Here is a 12,518-nt window from a genome sequence, read left to right on the forward strand (position 1 = left end):
GATGATCTGTGAAGAACACAAATTTGTTTGCAAGCAAATAATGCCGAAATTTCTTTATAGCATAAATCATTCCTAACCCTTCCCCGCTCGGTGGTTGTGTAGTTCTTTTCCGCACTGTTTAACTGTCGACTCGCATAGCAAATCGGAAAATCCATTGTTCCGTCTCCAGGTTGAGCTAGAATACTTCCAATGGCATATACTGAAGCATCAATGTGCACATGGAATATCTTTTCCCAATCTGGTGCCTTTAGTACAGGTGCTAATATAAGGTTTTCCTTCAGCTTTTGGAATGAAGTTTCACACTCCTCGGTCCACTCGAAATTGACTAGCAAACGATACAGAGGTTGTGCGATAACCGCATACATGTATATGAATCTTCGATAATATCCGTAGTGTCCCATGAAGGATTGCACTTATTTCGCATTAGTAGGCCTGGGTAGGTCTACAATGACTTTGAATTTGTCTAGGTCAGTGGTTATGCCATTTCTTGAGACAATGTGTCCTAAGATTCGGCCTTGCTTAACCATGAATACACACTTTTCCGGGTTAAGACAGATTCGATATGTCCTACACTTTTCAAAGACCTTTTGCAAATGGTCAATATGTTCCTAGGAGAGAGTGTACACACAGGTCATCCATGTAAATTTATAAGAATATTCTTAGGTATTCCTTGAATGCGTGAGTCATTAACCTTTGTAAAGTGGCTGGTGCATTAGTTAAGCCAAATGGCATAACTCGATACGCATAAATCCCCCATTCTGTGGCAAACGTTGTTTTGTGTTGATCCTCCCTTGCTATTGCAAGTTGGTTGTATCCTGAAAACCCATCCAGAAAGGAATAAGCCCGTTTCCCGGCCACTCGCTCAAGTACATGTTTTGTGATTGGCAAGGGATAATTATCCCTTATGGTTGCTGCATTCACCTTCTTGAGGTTTACACACACTCGCAGTTTTCCATCCTTTTTGGGAACTACCACAATGGGTGACACCCAATCTGTATGTTCAATCTCATAGATGAATTCAACTTCCATAAGTTTATCAATCTCTTCTTTGATTCGTTTAGCAAATGTGTCATTATATGTATAAGGACGTTGTTTGCTAGGTTTTGCATCCGATTTCAAAGGAATTGGATGTTGGCATATCAATGGATCAACTCCTTTGAGGTATTTATAGGACCAAACGAACACATCTTTATACTTCTTGAGAAGTTGTGTTAGCTATTCTTCCTCCCCAAGCTCTAAATCGTTAGCTATATAGACCGGCTGAGGCTTTTCACCTGGTTTTGCGAGGTCTATCTTTTTTGCATTTTCAGGTCCATCGTAAGATTCTTGGTTGGTTCTTTCCCTGACCGGTGGTGTCATTATGATTTTTCTGTCCTGAATAGTAAATTTTCGATAGTGTGATGGTACATTCATGTTCCCCTTTTCTAACTCCCTTTTACCATCACTATCTTCTTCAGTAGTCCATATCTCTCTCATAGACCGTTTCAGTTCTTGGAATTTTTGTTTACGCTCCAGTTTGGTCCACTCCTGGTCTTTTGTTGTTTCTTTTTTTGAATTTTGAGATTTTTGTGATTTTGTTTCGGTTTTAGCTTTTCGTACCTGTTTTATTTCCTCTCGCGTTCTTTCTTTTTGATTTTTTGAGAATCTTCCTGATATTTGATCTTTTACACAATCTTCTGCTTTTACAAGCATCAAATAGTGAGTTTTATCTTTTATTCTGAGCATCAGGTTCTCTCTCTCTTTGTTTCCTGCTCGTTTTCTCCTATAGCGTTCTTGGCGTCTAGGGTGTTGATTAGCAAAATCATAAAACTTGATATTCTCGGTTTCATTTCCACGCTCACTTGAGGTGTCTGAACACTCATTATCTGCATCATCATTTACTTCCAAATGTTCAGAGGAGTTGTAAAACTCTTCTTGTTCTGGTGGTTCTACCGTCTCTTTTTCTGGTATAACACTTACCATGTAATAGAGTAACACATCATAGCCATCCTTATCGCAAAATTTTGTTGTTGGACTGTCGGTAATGGTACTCACATCCAATGTTGCTAGTATGTGTTCCCATTCTAGAGGTTCCAAGGCATCTTCAGGGAAAGGTTCCGGAATATACTCCTTGTCCTCAATTTCTCTTTCTAAGACGCATTCCTCTCTTCTTAAGCTTCCACAATGTGAAGCTCCGCACATCCGTAGCTCTTTTGGTTGCCCTAACCATGCGGGTAGTTCTGATCATGCTACTATTGTAGCCGACTCAAACTCTTCCACAAGTGTTTGGTTCACATCTTTGTAACTATGGTCTTTCAGGTGTATTTTAGCTGTTGTCTCGCCATGTCTGAGGTATATGTGGTCATAACCCCAATCTTGGACCATCTTCAATTGTAGCATGAATGGTCGTCCCAAGATGATCTCATAATTGTTCTTTTTGTCGAAATCGATTATTGCAAATGTATGCTCATACTCGATTCCACACGAAGTGACAATCACTTTTTCTAAGAGTCCTAGAGGCTTCTCCATGAACCCATTTGCCAATTGCAGTTTTATTTTGGTAGCCCTCAAAGCTGGTTTTTCCCATTTTTTTCCAGATTTCCTTGGTGGCGATAGCAACTCCCGCTCCACTGTCAAGAATAGCTTTGGAAACTACTCCTTGGAATTCTACCGGTAGTGTGGTGTTTCCATCTTCTCCCTCGTAATATTCTCCAACCTTATTCAATGGTACTGGCCTAGTGTTTAGTTGAGGCTTGTCCAACTCTCTGATCCCTTCTTATAGCTTCAAGGTGGGGTCTTTCACTCCAAATTTTTCTAGGCATTTTCCTACTATGGTTCACATATTTGGCCTTAACCTTAGGAGTTCTGCTAACGTGATTGGGCATGCCACCGGAGTGGATAACAACTCAATCAATCCTTGCGAATCCATCACCTTGTTAGAAGAAAGTCTTTGAGATGGGATTGCTCTCACTTCCGACTTGGCTTCGTACTCTCCCAAGTAAGAGGGTAAAGTTCTCAATGAGTCTGGTTGGCTGTGCCCTGAACTAATTGATCCTTGGTCTCCCGCTTGTGAATGTATCTCAAAGTTCATTTGCGACCTCGCCTCAAATTCTTCAATAGGAGGTAAGATCACATTCGTTTCTTTTCTCGCGCTATTCATGTGGTTACTCATCCTGTTAGCCTCGTTGGCCTCTCGGATTTGCTTCCACAGATCATCTAGACCGTTACAGTCCTTACCCATTTCTGCCAATATTTTAGGCTGGAACCCGTTACTTGCCCCATCGGTGGTATTTGGCACTATGATAGGCTCTCCTATAGACTCATAGGCATTAGTGAGTCTTTCCTTTGTTTCCACATGTTTCTCTAAAGTTGGTTGGATAGGGGTTGGAGCTGGTGCCTCATGGCATTTTGCAGGTTTACCCAGCGGGTCTTCCATCAATGATTGAGCCATTTTGATCATCTTTTTACACATATCCAACCTCTTTTTTTCTATTTCTGCATATGGATAAGTCATCCACCTTTGCTCCTGGGTTTGGTTCTTTTTAAGTCGAGCTTCATAAGCTTTTAGAAGCGCATCCAACTGCTCATTTACCTTGTCCGCCAGTACAGATACTCCTGATCCTGCACTCTTGGGCTCTACTATTTCTTTGGGTGCTACGGTTGCTGTGGTGTGTGAGCTTAAGCTAGCTAGATCCTCTAACCGCTCCAATCTGTCCTTTATATGTTTCAACTCCTCGGATAGGGCTGTTTGCTCTCGTTCTTTCCTGGATTTCCTACGTGCCTTTCTAGCTTTCCAAGTGCTTCTCTGATTTTCGTTTCTGAACTTTGGGCATCGGTTTTTGGTTCTTCAACTATGGGTTCATTCGTCCTTCTTTGGTCTTGGGCTCGTGTTACCGCCTGAATAGGTATGATTGTTTCGTTTTCCGATCCTCCGCTGGAAGGTACTGTTTCTAACATGTTCAAGGTGGTTTTTGCTCCTTTGCTCGGGTTTTTAGGGAAATCGGGAATCAAATGAGTAATTCCACATTCTGGGCAATACGCATTGATTCTAATGATTTCATCATGAGGACAGTCTCTCAGCCAATGGTCTCCACCACACTTGTAACAGGGTCCCTTGGGTTGTTGAGGTGCTCCTTGAGCTCCTCTTTGTTGGTAAGCATGCCTCTGTCCGCCCATGCCTTCATTGGCTATGAACATCAATGTTCGTTCATCTAGGCTATATCTTCCTTCTCCTGCTGTCTGTGTAGCAGTTGGCGGTCCTTGATTTCCTATCATGCTCCATGGTTTTGGTGTCGAGGGTTCTTCCGGTGGATAATAGACAGGGTTTGCCGCATATCCATTGGGATCTTCATAATATGCATGCATAGGCACCAAAGCCTTATCCTCTGATTCAGTTACTGTTGGTGTGTATCTTATACCAACTGGTCGTAATCCTGGTAGGGGTGGTTGTTGCCCCAACACCGGTTGTGGTCTTTCTACTCCTACAGGTCCTGGTAAATTGCCTGCTTGATATCTAGGCATCGATGGAACTTGAGGGGAAGCTACTGGAGCTTGGGGAGCGTAAGGTCTCTCTCTCAGATATCCCTTGTTATAATAACATTCCTCGGTCCCATGGTTTGTCCATTTTTGTTCAATAGCACACCACTTGGGCTATTTAGCCTGGGGTTTGGCGTACAAGTTGATCTTTTTTAGCACTTCATCTACAAGCTGCTCCTGGTTTACCGCTACTTCTCCTTTCGGTGCTATCTTAGAAGACTTGTTTCCACTTTGCTGTGAAGACGAATCGTCATCAAGGTCCTTGAACTCCCCTTCTTTGTAGACCGCACAATTGTCCACAAGGTAAAGAGCCTCCTTGGTCAATTCATTCAACGTCGTGCTCCTCTTCATATGTAAGTCTTTCTGGAGATCTGCATTCCTTAGTCCCACGATGAATATCAACATAAGTCTGGACAGAGTTGGCAGTTCTTCAACAGGATAGAACTTAACATATCTTTTTAGTCTTAGGGCTACCTTTTCGTACAGATTCTCCATCTTTCTGTTTGAATTTATGGATCTGTGAGACGGTATTATGAGCTATTCCCCTTTGTGAGAATTCCTCGATAAACTCGTCAAACACTTCCTCCATCGACTCAAAGTCTCTACGCTCTACGGAGTCAAACCAAGTGGCAGCATCATCCCCTAGGGTTAGTCCAAACCCTACAAATTGGGTAGGAAAATCTAACACCTCTTCGGCTCTAATTACACGCACAAAGGCTGCAACATGATCTCTTGGGTCTCTGCTTCCTGTGTATTTCTTGTTTACCTATTTTTGCACTTGAGAAGGTCTAATTCTTCGATGCTCTACAAACCTCATCATTGGATCACCCCGTCCTAATCGATATACCTCCTCAGGCCTTCTGTAATAGGCTGGTTCCTCTCCCAATGGTGCTCCTAAGCCATAATTTCTAACGGTTCTTACTGGAGGTGGTTCTTCTCTTCGAACTCGTTCTATGGGTGGTCCTCCAGGCTCTGTTGACCCTTGTGTCTTTGGCTTACTCTCTGCCTGATACCTTGAATAGAGTGGTGGTTCTTGAAAATCCCTGAGCCCTCGTGCGTCTTGATAACCATCTTGGTTTCGGTCTGGTTCCATTGTTGCACTCTGTCGAAGCCATGCATGCAATGATGGTTGGTTTGCGGATTGGTCTTGGTTGTTGAATGCTTGCAGTCAGGTGGAATGTGAGGTTGCGTCATACTCATCTGAAAAAGGATTTGTTGACTTGCTTGGGGTGTAGGTGGCTCTTGGCACTTCCTTAGGGGCCTCTGCTGATGCTCCTGGTCCTGTTGCCCTCTCTACCTCCTCTGGGAGAATACGTTGGTATTGTCGCCCGTATCTATCAACAAAAACTATGCCCTTCCCCGTAGCAGTTTCATAAGAGAATAAGTAAAGAACCTTGTCTTTGCTTAATTCGTTTATGTATGGTTCTTTGCTATGAAAGTAAGAGACTATACCCTCACTCTCATGTTTGTAGATTCCCACGTTCTCGTTATAAGTTGGAACCCTGGTTGTTTTCTTATCATACATAAAAATTGCTCCGGGCCGATCAATGTTTGGTGGCGGTTCTTGAGTTTCTGAAACCATTTTCCCTTTTGCCACTAGCTATCCTACAAGAGATATGGATAGACCAAGCAGAAGAAGCTACAAAGAAAGATATACTTTCTCAGAAATAGATAACAAAACCAAAAAGACATAGCCGAAGCAATAACACAAGAAACAGAATTGAGGCCCAGTGATCTAGGGACTAACACCAGAGATGAGCCCTTGGAAGTTCCTGAAGATGCAAAAGATTTGCAACACCAAGAAGAACATCTAGAGACACAGGAAGAAGCAGAACAATCATTGACTACAGAGGAGGAGACACGCCTCCAAATTTTCATCGAAAAGTCCACAGCTAAAGACCACAAGGAAACCTTGAAATGGGAGACAAGAATGTTACACTATGTAGGAGTCCAAGAGCTTGCCCCAAATGTGCTTAGGGAGGAATGGATGCAACCTTCACTCCTATATCCTCTCCTAAAGTATGAAGTGCTGGTGATCAAGAAGAGAGTCGAAGCAAAAGCAACAAAGCCAGTGTTGTATGAGGGAGACATCAGAGATGCAGAGACTGCAAAGAAGATAGTGGATTCCCAACCAAAGTGGAGAAAAGCGTGGCTCTTCAAGTACCCCAAATTTCTAAAGTACTTGGTGGAAGCCCCCAAAATGATCAAGGATGACACTCTATTTTGCCGAGTTCCTTGTGTATGCACATGGGCAAACCACATCATAATCTTAAAGAAACATCCCACCTGGCTTAATTACCCATCTATGCCACCGCCCAAGAAAGGAGAGATAATAAGTGTCTCTTATATGGTGAAAACCCTAAAGCGCACCATTAAAATTTTCACTAGCTCCCCTGACTTGATGTGCGTGATGATAAGGAAAACAGGGAAAACCCTACTAGCTTGCATTGAAGTGTTTGCATCATCCAAAGCTATGGACTCAACCCTCCTGTCAACAGGTGACAGTGTCACCACAATGACATTTGATTTGTCAAGCCATCTTGGAGGTGTTACATCTATTATATCAAAGGTTAATGTTATTACCAAGCTACCACATGCAAGATTTTGAGGAAGCCTTCTACACCGGCTGCTTTACTTATGACATCAAAATATTTGGCCCCACAATCACCTTGGGAAATATAAGGTACGAGTCATTACTTGAAGCTGCTAAAGCCCCAATGTTGGACGGATACGCTGCGACGGACATCAGCACAGCGAGAACTCACCTAACATGTAATGTTAGCTAAGGACGAAGCTCGACCCGCAGGCGCGTGGAAGCAAGCATAAGGTGTCAACCTACACTCGACCGACTCCTAACTAATTCCTACAGAGGTCTCTACCAATTGTCTAAGTCACAGCCTTCAAGAGTGCATAAGAGGAAACTTCCTACAACGCTGTTTAGAGCCGAACACCCATCAAACAATCTCAAAACGCCATAGAACTTGAAGGAGACCCTACTAATACCAATAGGTCGCTCTCCCTAAGGTCTATGAACCAAAATCCCGACCCAAAACACCTGGTGCAGAAACACGTAGGATGTCTGGCCGAAATCTACAGGTCTTCGTTTTAAAAATCTAAAGTGCCTAATGTGTAGTTCTACTCAATGTGAATGCGTGGATATGATGCAATGCAAAATCGGATAACGTATGCTCACCCAAACACCCGATGAAGCTCGTAGAAGGAGCTCGCAAAACCGTACCGTACGCGCACAATGTAGGTATCGACACGTGGCTCTTGTCGGGGGCAACACGCTGCACTTCTTCGCACTCGATTCCGACCCCACCGGAGCACATGTAGTGTCAAGATGAAGCTCACACTCTCTCTCTCGTACACAATACGCTCACTCACAGACTTCAAACTTGTTTTAAGAATGACAAAAGGTTTTTCATTAAGGTCAAAAAGTGGTATATATACCTTACAATTTCTTCCCTATGCGCTCTATGGAACCTCCATCTCGAAAGAGACACCACCAATGCGTTAGCAACAACTAGGGCTTCAATCCAACGTGAAGCTTGCACGATTCTAGTGTTGTCGTGAAGTGAGCTCCTACGAGCTTCTGGGTGAGTTTTCTTGCAAACAATGTGTCCGTTTGGTGATTTCTATATACCTGTGGGTAGCGATGATCTGCATTTTGCTGCTTGTCTTTATACGTGATTGTCACACAAGGTGGTTTGAAGTAGGATATCAAGTCAGAGTCCATAAGGTGAGGAGAGTGTTTGTTATGAGTTTCATGACATTTCAAATGTGTTTGGTCTAGTTTCATATAGCATGAGCATTGTAGGTTGAGTTGTATTCACTAGTGCATAGAAATTTAGATTTGATTTCCTTGAGTAGAGATTGTCTTAGAAGGTCGAGACAGTGATTGACATCCATCTCCTTGTTTCCATGTGTCTACGGGTTAAGCTTCATCCTTGGATGACATAGAGTTGTTGGTTTTGTTCTTGATATGCTAGCGTCCGCTCGCGGCATATCCGCCAACAACCCTTGTCAATGGCATGGAAGGCATGGTTGCAAGCTTGTGATTGAACATATATAATTTTTGCTCTTTTTGACTCTTGTTCCAGTAGAGGAAGGAGAGACCAAATCTCTGCAAAATATAGTAGATGTCAATTTCCAAGATATGGAGGAAAGACCTGAAGATTTTAGAGAGGAAATGGACAGGGTTGAAAGCAAAGAGACCTTGGATGTTGCAGAATTCAAGGCAAGGAACATCACCAAAGTGGAGGAGTCAATCCATATTCCACTGGAAGAGCTTGATCCCTTGCTATGCACAACAACCATGCCCACCTAAAAGATAAACAATATGAAGTATTTGATGCTACAAGACATACAAAATCTCTCTGATCTAAGAGAGGACTACGCCCTTGCTATTTTGGCGCAGTAGTAGATCATGATAAAGGCTTTGTTGACTACAGTACACCATGCCCATTATCATTACTTGATACAAAATCTAAGCAGTTTATTGATCAGTCCCATGCTGGAGAGCACGTGCTCAGTGTTGTTTAAAGCTATGAAGAGCAAGGGCTTCCCACAGATGAGGAATTCCAACAAATTCAAAAAAAATTGAAGATTGAACACATGGGCAGAGAGATCCCAAGAGAGAGAAAAGAGAATAAGCCAAGTTTTTCCATTGACCTATGGAAAGAAGAAATTTTTGAAGATGATTAAAACCTTAAGGTAAAATTAAAAAACTATATATAATTTTTGCAAGAACATTATTTTGGCCATTGAAATTTTAGTAACACATCCTTTCTATTAAGTGAATTTAGTGGGTTTTTTGCATAGGTTGATATTTTAGATCCTAACAAGTTTCTAGGGAGAGGGAAGGGCTCCAGGGCTTTGTATGTGAAGAGGGATCAAAGTTTTGGCCATTACATTGGGAAGATCAATAAGGAGAAAAAAATCTATCTACCACATGAAGCTGTCCCAATCACCTAGTCTCCCCATACTTGCACTAGTGGCTCTGTCAAGGGTGGTAGGTTCACATCCAATAAGAGTTGGAGTGGGCAAAATCATACTCCTTGAGAAGAAAGAATCCATTATATTTTTTGGACTTGATCCAGGATTTATGGTCTCAAGAAGTGCATACTTTGGCACTATGGCCATTTATATCCTTGCCTCTTCTTGTGACTTGAAGTGGTTGCAGGGTTATAAGAAGTAGGAGTACTTGAAGCGGAGGGGGAAAAATGAAAACCCTGATGAGTGGCTCAAGTAGATAAATGATCCTTGTATTATCCCCCATTTTCTTCCTTGCCTCTCTCTAGTGGAAAGTCATTGTAAAAACCTTTCACTTGCAGATAATCTACTATATGCATCCTTCCTTTTTTGTATACTCCTCTATAGCTGTAGTAATATCAGAACTGTCCAAATAATTTTTTAGTCTCTTGTGATCTTGTTCTGTGCCACACATAAAACCATTGGAATACTTCAAACAAGCTATTAGCTTTTTGAGCTCCTCCACCATGTTAAGTGTATTTGAAAAACTTGGTTCTCCCCTGATAGTGGGACTTCTACATAGCTTGAGTAGACCAAATTGAAAAGATTCCATATTTCTTTACAAACCAAAGAGTGATTGTTAGATAATTGCAACTTATGCAAGTATTAAAGCAAATTAGTAGACCAAATTGAAAAGATTCCATATTTCTTTACAAACCAAAGAGTGTGATTGTTAGATAATTGCAACTTATGCAAGTATTAAAGCAAATTAGTAGAGTAAAAATTCATAATTATTACCATGTAGTGTGTGAAGTGCTCTAAGCTCCAAGCACTTGTTATAGCTTTCTTGAATGTGTTCAACTCTTTCTTAAGTTGGAGAGGTCATCCTTCCCCAACGAATTTTATCAAAGTAAGGAAATAATGTATCCGAGGCTTCCTACACTTTTCTCTTTTCATTTCTTGATGTGCCATCAACTCCATGGTCCTTCACAACATTGTGCAATGCCTTCCACTGGTGGAATACCCAATTCAACACATTGAAATCTTCAGTATCAACCTCAAAAGCACCCAACCACCAAATGTTCTTCTCTGACTGCACACTAAAATTTTTAGTGTATTTTTTCCCTATGTTGTATGAAGAGCTCTATTCATGAGAGTTATTGAGACTCTCTCAAGCTTTCTACCCTTGAAAATTTCACTCTCATCTAATTTGATGACAAAAGTGGCTTGCCCATTCACCTCAGTATGTTGAAGATCATAGAATTTTATCATGGCCCTTTGCAAAGTTCTCAAGTCAAAGAACATATTATTGAAAGAGTTAACTTGAGGTCTTTCTTCTTACTAGGATATATGTAATTGTTTTGAAAAGGCTCTCCAAGCATCTCCATGACTTTGGAATTAATTTTGATCTTGGCCTATTGAACAACTGATGGCTTTGGAAGCAAGGACCCCTTCACTCTTTACTTCTTCAGGTTTCTATTGATGAGCTTGAATAGCTTTTGGTAACTTGCCCTACTGATTCCAACTTTGTTCAAAGTGCCTTGAGCTTCATCTTTGTCCAAAGTAGAACTTTTCAAAAATCCATTGATGCATTTTGCCTAGCAACCTTGAATCTTTCTTCATTCAATAGGTTGCCAACAAGAACAAGTGGAATCACTTCACAAAATGATTGTGATGCACCTCTCATGTTTCCTTGTGAGCAGCCTCGCTGAACTAAGCACCTGAGTAAACACAAGGAAAGACTATAGCACCCAAAGATACCAACTTGCAAAACAGATATCAATTTGGAAAAAAAGATATCAACTTGCAAAACAGATATCAATTTGGAAAAAAATAACAATTTTACCTCACTGTTTTGATTCATCTACTACAACCTCCACCTCCTTGCTTGAGACTCTCAATATTATTCAACTTCCTTTGTCGTTTTCTAAGTCCAATATCTGTTCTCTTTCTTATGACTATGTTTGACAATGATTGGAGGTTCTTTACCTTCTCCTTGCTTTCTTGAGATTGATGATTAAGAGAATCCTTGAACCGTACTAGCAAAACAGTTTTCTAGCTTAAGAATGTCCCTCTCTGCTGCAAGGTTTTTTTAATGTCCTAATAGCCCTTTTATACCATCTCCTACAAATTTCATCAATGAAAAACAATTGAAGAATGGTGGGGTGCAAGGTCTATGGGATACAATCTACCATCTATCCATAGATCAATGTGCTTCTTTTGTTCTAATTTCAATGCTTCTATGGCAGAAGGAGGAGTTTCACAAAGCCTATTTCTTTTTTAGAGAGGGGAATATTCTTCTTTATACTTGACATGGAGATGATAGATACCTCTTTTAGCAGGATTCATGGAGATGATGTAGGGAAGATGATGATTTGGATATGATGCAAAGAAAAATACAGAGAAAGGTGTAGAGAAAGGACAGAATGAGCAGAGGGAATTTAGACCAAAAGAGAAACACGGGTGAATTGGGAGGGAGAATTTTTGGGGAAAGGGACATATTCCCAAGAGATTTGAAAACGACACTACATGTGGGCCCCCAAAAAGTATCATCTCGTGCACCTAGTGAAATCTAAAGGTTTTTCCGTGATTTCAAGTTTTAAAATAGCTTGTTTATTTTTCCAAAAGTGTAAAGTATTATCTCTCTCTAGCATTTCTTACAGGGCAAATTCGAGACCTCAAACTTTCCCAAATGCAAGTCTACAAGCATTGCAAGTAGAATTTCATATCTTGCCATGCTAACTAGAGAGAGGCATCATCAACTCTACAAATGAGAAGCAACACTTCATTGACATCAACTACGAATAATTTAAATACATGATCATCAACTATGGATGATTTTGATGAAAATTTACTAGCCAGTAAAACAATGAGAACCCTCAAAAATTTCTCCCTCCCGTTAAATGTTAATTACCACACACTAAAAAATTTGTAAGTGTCCTAGTACTCATAGCTTATGGTTAATTAGATTTGGTTTAGAGTAAATACATACTCTAGAATATTTCTCCAAATAGTACCTCCATACTAGT

This window comes from Adiantum capillus-veneris, chromosome 13 (genome assembly GCF_014529385.1).
Source record: "Adiantum capillus-veneris isolate H3 chromosome 13, ASM1452938v2, whole genome shotgun sequence".
NCBI lineage: Eukaryota > Viridiplantae > Streptophyta > Polypodiopsida > Polypodiales > Pteridaceae > Adiantum > Adiantum capillus-veneris.